This window comes from Lucilia cuprina, chromosome 5 (genome assembly GCF_022045245.1).
Source record: "Lucilia cuprina isolate Lc7/37 chromosome 5, ASM2204524v1, whole genome shotgun sequence".
Classification (NCBI taxonomy): Eukaryota; Metazoa; Arthropoda; class Insecta; order Diptera; family Calliphoridae; genus Lucilia; species Lucilia cuprina.
This window is the reverse complement of record NC_060953.1, coordinates 960,468-973,220: the sequence shown is the minus strand read 5'-3', so window position 1 is coordinate 973,220 and position 12,753 is coordinate 960,468. Positions and strand designations below refer to the sequence as shown.

At 24.7% G+C, this 12,753-nt stretch overlaps 1 protein-coding gene across 1 annotated transcript in view; it reads right to left on the bottom strand.

Annotated features, from left to right (window-relative positions):
* The window catches only part of LOC111687699 (receptor-type guanylate cyclase Gyc76C-like), a 58,616-nt gene that overhangs the window by 26,594 nt on the left and 19,269 nt on the right, over positions 1–12,753 (bottom strand). Inside the window, exon 2 of the mRNA XM_046951305.1 lies at positions 1,185–1,272. The gene's annotated coding sequence lies outside the window, so the exon portion shown is untranslated. The remainder of the gene's footprint in view (positions 1–1,184; positions 1,273–12,753) is intronic.

The following is a 12,753-nucleotide window of genomic DNA, read 5'->3' as shown; positions in this document are numbered from 1 at the left end:
GATATTGAAATTATACAAAATTTCCCTTTGGTCACGTTAAGTATATTTCAAACAATTAATTAAAACTTGACATATCGTTGATCAATTGTTGTTGATTAAATTATTAATAAATTAGTTTTAAACATTATTTCGTACAAAACTAATTTCAAATAACAATACCTGTGTTAAACTTAAATACATGAATGACATTAATTGACATAAACCATCGTTTTGTAAATATTTATTTAAATTTATTATGTATTTATTTTTTATTTAAATATCTGACAAAAATATAAATAAAATATATGTTATTTATTAGCATTAACTAGCATAATTCTAAAAATGCAGTGTTGATTTTTAAATTGAATTTATGCGAAAATAGTTTAAAATATCGACATTTTTATTATGCACTTAAATAAATGAAATGCATATTTTTTCTAATAATAAACATTCAAATTATTTATTAATTTTTGTTTATATTCAAGCTATTTCTAAAAACGGCATTAATTTAAAAAACAAATGTTATATCCAGAGAAATCTAATATTAAATAGTAAAGATGCAAGTACTTCTACGCTTGCTTACAAATAGGGTGTTTAATAAGTACTTGCAAAGAAGTTGCTAAGTTATTTTGTTTCTAATAATCAAAAGAGTAAGCGAGAATACTAACTAGGAACTTCGGTTTGTTATTTGGTACTGCTATATCATATTAAAATGAATTCATTACTAGAGTACTTAAAAGTAATGCAAACAGTAATTAATAGTCATGGAAAAGTGGCTATGTAAGTACAACCCATTGTGAGTTTTTGCTGAGTTCAAACAAAATGACAAAGTCGAAAATAAAGTAGTACTATTAAATGAAAAAAAAGTCATTACAGGAGTATTTTAAAGTAATGCAAATGGTAAATAGAGCCATTGTAAGTGGTTATGTAAGTACAATCCATTAACTAGTTTTTGCTGGGTTTTATGTATATTTCCAATAAATTTAAATATTTTGTTAAATTTTAGTTTTAAATTCTTGTTTTTTAATCCTCTTTTCTGTAAACTTTTTGTCCTCAAAAACATTCATTTAATTATTAAATTACTATATTAAATTTATATATACATATATATTTTCTACATTTACTAAACTGTTTTTTGTATGTATATAAACGGAAGTGATATTTTTTTTGTGGTAGTGATAAAAAATAGGTTTATATTTACTTACATGATGTTATTGTGATGATTGAAGCGGTTGTCGTGTTTTTAATTTTGTAAAAAACCAATATATCACAACTGATTTCATTTATCCATAACTGAAAAGAGACAAAAAATTAGAGATATAATTAATTTAATATATAAAAAATATATAGAAAGAATTGAAAAGATATTGTTCTTGTTAAAAAATCTTAATTAATTTATTTAAATAAATTAATTAATATAAATTAATATAAAATATTTTATATAAGATTTTTAAACATATTAATTGGAAATCATACAAATAAATTTTTTTTAATGTTCTCATTTAAATTTACTGTTTTATTTACAAATAGTTGAAATCCTTTTCAAAATTTATATTAACGTATCAAAACATTTATTATAAATTTTTCCAAGTAATTTTTTATAACTAAATAAACATTAACTTTTATAAAATTAAAATTTATTTTATCATACTAAAACAAACCTACAAATGACCTTTAACACTTATATTTATATATATGCATATAATTTTTATTAAATTTCATTGTAAATGCCACTCATACGGAAGTACTTCAAATAAATGAATTTAATTTTAATATTTTCTCCACATCCTCAACATTATCATAATGATCAGATTAAATGACTTTATTAAATTATGATTACAATTATCCTAGTATTAAACTAATTTTTGGCCATAGATATACAATAGCTTATTAACACTTAAGATATTGAACAAACAAGAAATTCATATGTCTCAGAATTTTATGATCTACTAACATACATATAATCATAGAAATTCCAAATAAAACCATATACAACAATCTGAATCCTTAATAAATATCTCTATGTGCACGAGTACTAATATTTATATAGTGATAACAAAACCCAGCAGTGCACAGGATATTTTTAGTGTTATCTTTTGATTTGTGAATGTAACTTAAACCTAACAAAGTAAATTTGCCATTTAAAACTACAGGTTAACTACCACAAAATGCACAAAGCTTTGACAATCATCATTTATATTCATTTTTCATTTACTTGCTGGAACTTTTTAATGATTTGAAACCAAAGTCATTGTTACTCCATCAATCATTAATAGTGAATATGAATTTTATATATAAAAGAAAGAAAACATATATTGATTATTTCCTACCCACAAAAGTAAAACAGAAAGAGCATCATAAAAGGATTATACAATCAGTTTAATACTGTTGAGAAAATAATTTTTTTTAATTTTTCTTGCAATTTGTAGATATAATATTTATAGTTAGAATCAGACATAAGTAAATATTTTAAGTGTTAATAGAATGTTCATGATTGTTATAAACACTCTTGTCGTTCGTAGTTGGTATACTTGTGTATAATATTCATATTATATGTATTTATTCCATTGTTTGTATATCAGTCACAGCACACAAAAGATTATAAACTAATTCACGTAGAGCCACTAATAAAGGCAGTTTGTTTTTGTTCTAAAAATAGATTTTTATTATTAAGTATTAAATATTTTTGTAAACTAATTTTCAAGTTATTTTCATATGTTTCTCTCTCTCTCTATTGTTCCTCTCCCATTTATCCTCTCTATTGCATTTATAATTTATAATTCTAATAAATTATTATTAAATATTACTGTTTAAAGTAAGTAAATAATAAAATTATATTTAATTAATTGCTGTTAACTCTTGAAACAACCTTTTTCATAGGAAATTGTTTATTATTATGGTTAATTACAGTTATAAAAATAATATATTTCTTAAATTTTATAATACAAAACATATTCGGGTTAAATTCCTCTATATTTAGGGAATTTAATAATAAAAAATAATTTTAACGATCGCTTGCTAGTAAATCTTACCATCGCCTGGAAATAAGGAGTTAAGTTAGTACTTAGTTATGTTTTTGAGAAAACAAAAATAGCCCAAATAAATATAATCTTTTATATTTGTGTTAAAAATTCACAGCTAACAACCGTTACTGATTTTCAGTTGTAACGACTTACTTCTTAACATATATATAAGTAGTTTAATAACGTCTTATTAATAATGTATTATACATATTTTCTAATTAATAGATCATCTTCTTCGTGAAGCTATAGAAATTGTAAATGTTCTAACGTACTATTTATATTGTCTACTTTATTAATTAAGTACTTGTAAGCGGTTGCAATAAGTACTTGTCTCCAATGATATTATCATATTAAAATAATAACTTAAATCTTAATTGTAAGTCATTAAAAGACTCCTTCTAAATAAAGCAGGCGGTTATAGTCGTCATTGAAAAGTAAGTTTGTTGAAAAGTACCATGTTTTTTCTGAGCATGTCTAATAGAGCTGAACATTATAAACGTTTTTAAATTTATAGTGAAATATTGCAAAAATGTTCAAGTATTCTTTTACCACAAAAACATAAAATTTATACGCAACGTACACCTTCTTACCAAATTCACAGCTAAACCCCGAAAAAAAGGCATAACTTCTTAATTACCATCACAATAAAATTGCGTTAAAATATGCACGTTCCCATAAATTTTCTCAACAATTAAGGCAACAATAAAACTGTTAATGGAAAATTGCAAGATAAACAGTTTTCGAACATTAAAACAAACAATGAACTAACTGTTGTAAAGTACAAAGAATATATCGAGCAATATATACTTATATATACTTATACATATACACAAGGCATAAATAAACATGCTTATAAGGTCCTTTAAGCGAAAAAAAGAAGAACAAATAAATATTCAACAAAGAATGAAAACAATTTGCTGAAAAACAATAGAAGAGAAAAAAAATAAAACGATTCATAATGTCAAGTAATAGTCTCGAGTGTTTAATATGAAGAGTATTGAAATAAAGAAAAAATTTTGTATACAAACAAATTTCTAAAACTCTAGGGCATTGAGAAAAACTTATGGCAACTTACAGGGGATAAAAGCTTTAAGGGAATACTTTTGAAATTTGTATTTACTTGACAAACAGCAGTAAACTATAAATGAAGACAAGCCCAAATTCTTATGATATCTTTTTTATTAAATACTTTACCTATAAAATAGTTTGATAATAAACTAACTAATAACAACAACTGTTATAAATTGCAAGAAATGTCCCTGAAAAAACAAAACCAACAAAGAAGTGAAATAAAAAAAGTATAAAACAAAAACTTAAACCCACTTAAGAGTAACCGCTTTAATAGCATTTTTAGTTCAATATCAAATAAAAATTTAGTTTTTCTTAAACACCAAAGTAAAACAATAGAAAGAAAAAATATTATGCACAAGTTTTGTAATAAAATTTTCTTAGAATAAATTAATATATATATATATATATATTTAATGTAGTTTCCAATACACAAACATACAGAGTATAATTTGAATATTTCAAGAAGAAGAAAAAAACTTACAACTAAAACAACAATTGAATTTCTTACCAAGTAAATTTAAGACAAACATATTCATTACTACCAGTTTCAAACAGGAACATCAAAATGCGTAGCAAGATAAAGAGTATAAATTGCAAAAAAACGAAGCAAATTAAAGTCATTTAACTTACAATACTGCCACAGTGTAAAAACTATTTCATAAACTTCCTACACTAACACAAGCACAGGCAAAAAACTACATGTGAGCTCATAGGAAAGAGTGAGTGTTTGCAAAAAAAAAACCTGTATGCTTAACTACACTTCCGGTGTAATTCCCACTAAATATTCTAAGCAACATTCTCAATTTTCCATTAACACTTACTTAAAGGTACACATTCATAACTAGTCAAATAACCCAACAAATAATTACTTAACAACATACTAGTAATTCATTTTATAACGGAAACACAATTTAGAAAAAACTCCTTAATGCAAAACCTGCCTTTACATAGTAATTACATTGACTTTAGTTATGCTTTTAAAGATATACAAAGACTAAAGCAACAATCACTTAAATAACTAGTTACAAGTAAGGACTTTAAACATAATTTCTATAATTATCTGCTGGGTTACATCAGGTAACATCGACCTACAATATGTTAAATTTTATCATTTTCACGTTAAATTTATTGTGGTTTCAAAGAGTTATTTTAAGTTTTTGCTTAAAATGAAGCAGGATAAATTACATGTAATAAAAAGTAATTAAACATTTAATATTTTTAAAGTATGTTCTCATTAAGAATTTAGGGGAATTTATTATGTTCGCGTATGTAACTGTAATATGAGATAGAGTAGAGTAAGTATATTAATTTGTTACTGTACTGCAAGTTAGACTAGAGTATATCACTCTGTAATTGAAAGAACTAAATACAGTGGAAAAAAATCGTTGAATTCTCATCAAGAATCCAGAGGAATTCATTCCTCAATCCATAAAGAATTTAGAACAATTCACTACGTTCGCTATTGTACTGTAATGTTTAGATAGATAAGTGTAAGGATTTAATTTTAGCTTTAAGACTAGTGTACGCTAATCTATTTCAGAATAAAGTTAGTTATTCGAAATTAGTATACTTTAAAAAATGTATGTTGACCGGTTTGGATCAGTCTAGTACTAGTAATTTTTGTATCATGAGGCTCATGTTGAAGACTTGACTTTTCTTAATATTCATTTCAATGCAAATTGTCTACGTATTTTTAGTGCACTACACAACATTCCATCCATATTAAGCACGTACTTGCCATACCTGTTCCCTTTTAATCCGTAGAGAGTAGCAAAAAAAAATAAAACAAAAACCAGAACAGATTTCTAGCAGATTGAAAAACTGTCACTTCATGTGGGATAAATACGCTGTTCTCCTACAATTATGAAATCCCTTTAAACAAGAAGGTTTTTCGCATTAATATTAAGGAGCATTTAAACATGTTGCTAAGTTGTGTTGCATAAACAATTGTATAATACAAAGGTAATAAATCGGATTTATTAAAAATAAATTATTTTCATTGAAAACATTAAATACATTATTTTAAAGGATATTTAATTTTGTTGTTGTTTACATTTCGATTAATAAGAGAAAAAAGGAAATTTAACTCTTTAATGTACACCGTTAGTTAGCATTTAAATTTCCTTAGAAATTCTTTATCTTTTACATATTTATTTACTTTAACAATTTGAAAGATACATACAAAAAGTTTTTCTTTTGTTTAATATAACTTAGAAAAGTTTACAAAAAATGTTTTAATGTGTTTGAATAAACTATCTGTGTATTTTAAAATATGTTTAAAATTACTTTTTCTTTTAATATATATTATTTATCAAGAAAATTTACATTTTTATACAGGTGGTTAAGACATGGTCAAAATTTTCTTGACAAGCAGCTTTACTTGTGTGGGTGATATGTTATTTGCACTTTACTTTATATGACGTATGTGACGCATTTATCAAGCAAAACATATTGCGAGTATATACTAGCTCGGCAAGTCTTGGTATAAGGTTTCACACTAAGCTCTGGCAGTTTTTTACTAATCAACCTTTTATTTCTACAACTTTTATCTATAGAGGGGAAAAATGCAACATTTTTGCCTTTAATGCATATTTTGCACTTTTATTTTTATTTATTAAAAAAAGAAAATTTTGTTCTTTTTCCTCTCTGTTGTTTTGATATTAGTTTGAACTTTATTAAAGTTCAACACTTTTTTCTGTTTATGTCTAGAGAATGACTGCATTAATAAAGTCAAACAACTATAAAATAATAAAAAAATTCCACTCGGAATTATCTAAATAAAACTTCTTTGAACCGCTTAGACGGTCTATAAAACTTTTATTTTTTCGTTTTTTTTTAACAATTTCTTTATCAACTTTTTCCTTGTTTATATTAAGGTAGAGTACTATTTTTTATAACTCTTGCTATTTATTGCTAAATAACATTAAGCTAAATTAAAAAAACAGATAATATTATAAAACTTGGTTAAAAATAAATTTCAATGTTATTTCAAAAAAAAATTTTAAGAAAAATTATTACAATTACGAAGTGGTTATCTAAATTTAGACAAAGTTTAAATTTAATTTATCTAGACAGATCTTAAAATACACATGTTGATACTAGCAGGTGCGTACCGCTACATTTTAACCTGCAAAAATCATAATGTTTTGATTATCTTGGTTGTTATCTCTTCTAGTACTCGGGTAGTACAATTATTTGTGTTAAAGATAATTTACTTATTTAATTTTTGTTTTATACTTTTTAATTAAAGAAACATGTTTAAATGGGGCTGCATAAATTAATTTGTGTTTAAAATTTATTTAAGAATTTACATTGAGGGTGTGAAAAAAATATCTAGAGGAAATAAATTTTGGCAGTTTTATAAATTTAATACCTTTGGTAGAGAAGTAATTTATTTGCTGACATTGGTTGAGCTTTATCAGTATCAATAAATTATTTTTTTTTGTTTTTAGGAAACATACATAGCAGAAGTCCCGCCTTTAATTGAATAACTGTAAGTGTAGATACAAATACATACTCAAGCTAAAAATACTAACAATCAAACTGCTATAAATAATATTATGTTAATGTGTAGCTGTATGTGAATTATTGGTTAGGAAAATGAGAAAATAATAAGCAATCTATGTAGAATATCTACTCGTATGCAATGTTTGTTTTTCCACCAACATCATCATCGTTGTCATAAATAAATACGCACATTGTGATATGTAACGCTTTAAATAGGAAGTATCAGGCCATTAAAGTAAAGGGCGTTATTTCAAAAAATATTGAAATATATAAACTTTTCATAAAAGGCCTTTCATTACAAAGGCCTTAACAAGTTTACCTCAGTTTCCCGATTTCTATATATGTGTATATAAGTATTTGTAACGTCAGTAAATTATTTGATAAGTCAGAATTTATTTTATTTCTGTGAAAAATACCAAAAAAAAGAATCCTTATCTATAACGCGAATTTAATGTGTTTTAAGATAAGAATCATTTTTTATCTTGTATTAATACAATTCTCTTGTATCACTGCGAAACCAAAAATAAAAATAAAATTCAAAAAAAGAACATAATACAAGATAAATGGTTTTAGCAAATGCTGCTATATAATAATGTATGAAACAACTTTACCAGTTAATTATGATTAAATGTGAGTATTTCTAGTGGTATGCCATTAAAAATATAATTGGTCATTTTGTGAACATAAGTTATTAAGGTATTATTTACGTATGTAGTTCTTATTAGTGACGACAACAAAGTATTTTTTTGCATTTAATTTTACTTTTATATTGATTAAATTTTTATTATTTTTTTGTATATATATACTTAGCAAGCAATGCGAACCTTTTTTTTAAATTCTAACTATGTTCTAGGGTTCCCAGTTTACAGAGCAAATATGTTTTACAAAATTATATTCTAAACAATTTTTGTACAAAGAGTATTTACAATTTGAATATTTTTTAAAAAGGTCGAATACTGTTGTTTAAATGAGTACAACAAATTTATTTAGAATATCTCATATCTCTTTAACTAATCTTATCAGTATCATATAATCAAAATAGAATGACTTAGCAACAGTTCTAAATTAGTGTTTTTTACCTTGATCAGTTCTACAATCTGCTAAAAAATACTAGAAGAAAGTATTCAGCTTTAAATATTATTTTGTTTTACAAATATTTAGGAACACCTTGATTTTACAATTAATGTAAAATGTATGATTTTTATGAATTATTGAAGTTATTCCCAAATATGTATGTATAGACTAGACTATAGACTAGACTATAGACTAGATTATAGACTAGACTTTAGACTAGACTTTAGACTAGACTATAAACTAGACTATAGACTAGATTATAGACTAGACTATAGACTAGACTATAGACTAGACTATAGACTAGACTATAGACTAGACTATAGACTAGACTATAGACTAGACTATAGACTAGACTATAGACTAGACTATAGACTAGACTATAAACTAGACTATAGACTAGACTATAGACTAGACTATAGACTAGACTATAGACTAGACTATAGACTGATATATGGCCTAGGTAAAGACTAGATTATAGGCTAGATCAAAGACTTGACTATAAGACTTTACTATCAACGCTACTCTAAACTAGACTTTAGGCTTAACTTCAGACTATACTATAGACTAGGTTAAAGACCACATTTTTTACAGTGTAAATATCCGTGAGTATTTAATTTTAAATTCTAAATAATTTTAAAACTTATAAATATAATTAAATTTCTATAAAAATATATAAATAAACATAATTCGTAATCATGTTGCGATAACAGCTTAGTGTGTATATTTAATTATTATTTTATTTTATAATTATACATGTGTGTATGAGAATATTATTGAAATGCTATAATTAGCGCATTAAAGACTACAAATGCAATTGCCACAAAAATAAAGAATTATTAAAAAAAAACAAACAAATCACCAGTATCACTGGTTGGCCTTTAATACAAATGTATCACAGCAGTACCCAGGGGTTTTACAAGGAATCAATATATAGCTACTAGTATACTATTTTAACTAAATATTAATGTATGTACAATGTGCGTATGTACTTTATTCACACGAATACATATTTATAACTACTAGGATAATATTTTTACTAAATAACTATGTATTTACAATGTATATACTTCATTCACAAGAATACTTTATACTCTTTTTAATGCAGAAAGAAAGTCTATTATCATTTTAGTGACCCTAAGTAATTGAAACAGTGATGATGTAGACAAAAAGGGTTTAAAGCTTTTAGACGTACGACAAGAGAAAAACGTTTTAAAAATCTGTTGACAGTTGGTATTTAAAAGAAAAGCGGTCTTAGACTAAGACTAATCAATGGACTTGAACTACTTCGCCATCACGAACTACAGGGCAATAATCATTAATAAGAAAACGAACGTAAACAATAATAAATGTTCAGAATAACGAGAACAGAAGCACCTTGTCGTCTGTAATCTGACATGAAGGCTAATCAAGTTCATCGTGTTTATACAACTCTTTATATTACAACTACTCATACTGGGATTGTAACTAGCCAATCAACCAACATTCAAGTCTTTCCATATTGAAGATGATGAAGCAGAAGAATATTTGTGTCCGGTAACAGAATTCAAAAGTTTCATATCAAAAAGAAGGCTTTCTGTACAAATATTTCAAGGATTTTGACAATTAAATTGGAAAATTTTAATTAAACAATAAAAGTTTTCTAAAACCATTAAATTACTTTTGAAGTAATTGAAGTAATAGAAACTAAACCAGCTTTTTGTAGTAATAAAGGAATTAATAGAAAAAAAATAAAAAATAAAATATTACATTCTGTAAAGGGTTAATTGACAGTTAAGTTTAAGCAATAAATTTTAGTTAAAGTCCTATAAATATGACACGTTTTTATGTCGTCATAAATTTGTGTTTTTATTTAAATATGTATATTTTTTTAATAAATAAGTCAAAACCTGTATGCCAACAGTTCCTTTGAATTTTAAAATCATGTTCAACAAACCGTCATAACAGTTAATTACAATTAACAGGTGAAGGTTTTGTGGGTTAACTAAACTTTAACGAAAATCAGTTACTTTTAAATTTATGATATTTAGCAAAAATACATTTGTCACTTTTATTTTTTTGTCGTTATTTTCATTTCACTTTTCTGTAAAATATTTATTTCAGTTATTCTTATTTGATAATTTTTTGTGTTATTATTTTACTGTGAAATACTGTGTGTTACATTTCATTACTGAAGAAGCAATTGATAAATAAAACATCTAGTTTGCAATTAAAAGGAACAAATTTTTGTTTGAAATGGGAATCAATTAATTGAATTTTATTATATTTATTAAATTAGTTTTATTTCGAATTCAATACAAATAAACTAGTAAACTAGAGCTTTGTGGCCAAAGGTAAACTTCTAAAAAAAAGCTTTTTCAAAATTTATAAAAATCGGTTGACAAAAGTTTAGAAAGTTTTCAGTAGATAACTATAGGCTGCAAACTTTTGATAGAAAAATGAATGAAATTAAAAGCTCCCATAAGAAAACTATATAGAGTTTCATATAAACAAACTATATCTGAAAGTTTTCCTAACAAAGCTTAATTAAAGCTTTAGTAAAAAAGCTAAATACAAAAGGTTTCCTAAACTATATTGAACCTTTTCACAAACGTTAATTTTTAAAAGAGGCTATAATAAAAAGGTAAAGAAAAGCTTAATAAAACAATAAGTCAAAAGCTTTGGAAAAGTTCTCGATGAAAAACATTTTTAAATTAAATTCTATTACGAAAATGTACTAAATATAAGAAAATTATTTGAAATTGTATAAAAAATATTTTCGGTAGAACACAAAACCTACAAAAATATGGAAAAAACTGAAATAAATTTTAAATTAGAAAAACTTCCATTTCCTATATAAAATCGCATGGAATTTTTGCTAAAATTTAAAAATATTTACTTTTCAAATGCAGTTATTCACATAAAAGTGTTAATTAGAAAATTTATTAAATATAATAAATATTATTTAACTATAATGATATATTTATTCTTTGACCCCATTTTTGTTTTTGCCAACTTTAGTTAGTTAATATTTATTTGCTAGTTATACATTTTTTCACGTTAGCTAAAATTTATATTAGAAAAACAATGTGGCTTTTATGTTCCCATAAATATTTTAAACAAGTTATTTAAATTTTAATGCGTTTTTTTATTTTTTGCAAGAATTTTAAAACAAAAATTTATGATAATTTAAAATGTGCTATCTGAGTGCTACTGGGTTTTTAGCCATATATTATTTTCAACTTTTAGTTAAATAAGAAAATATTTACTTAAAAGCAAAAGGCAACAAAATAACAAGAAACAAACAAAAATATAAAGAAATGTTTTCCCATTAAAACCATTTATTCATTAAAAATTACTGCAACTTTAATTAAGTATAAAATATATACACAAACTAAGGACTTCAAAGCAAATTTGTTCATTCTTTCTTTGGTCAATTCAAAGTTCTGGATTCTTAAATTAAAGGCCAAAGATTATGGGACAAAATAAAACAGGAAACAACAACTAAGGATAAGTAGCAAGTAAATAAAAGTTAAAACAAATGTATAATATAAAGTCAACAGTTAAATAGCTAATCTCAAGTTTTTCAAGTACTTATTACAAACAATTGCCATTAAAAAGGTGTATAAGGGTAATTCTACAATTAGAAATTATTGAATTATAAAAGTCATATGTTAGCGGTATTTGTTACACTTTTGTTGTTATTACAAATTTTAACGTTTAGATTTACAATTCCCTAAAGTTAATTATAAAATGAAAACACCAACTAATTAGCACCAGGCATAAATAAAACTGCGTCAGCATTTAATAACACAAAAAAACAGGCAAATTGAGATTAGATAAATGTTAGATATAAATACACATCCATATTTGCTCACACACATCTATGCATAGAAAAATGCTAACATTTTATTTAACATGTCTAGAAAAAAATCATGTATAAAGTACAACTTTATTTCAAATAGCCTTGATTATTGACAATTTCGGCATTTATTCTACGAAAAATACGATTTTGTATTACCTTGTAGTGTGCTCTTGCATTACACACCACTGTACAAAAACATCAACACACACACGTACATACACATACACCGCACACTCCAAACATAAACAAAATCGATCA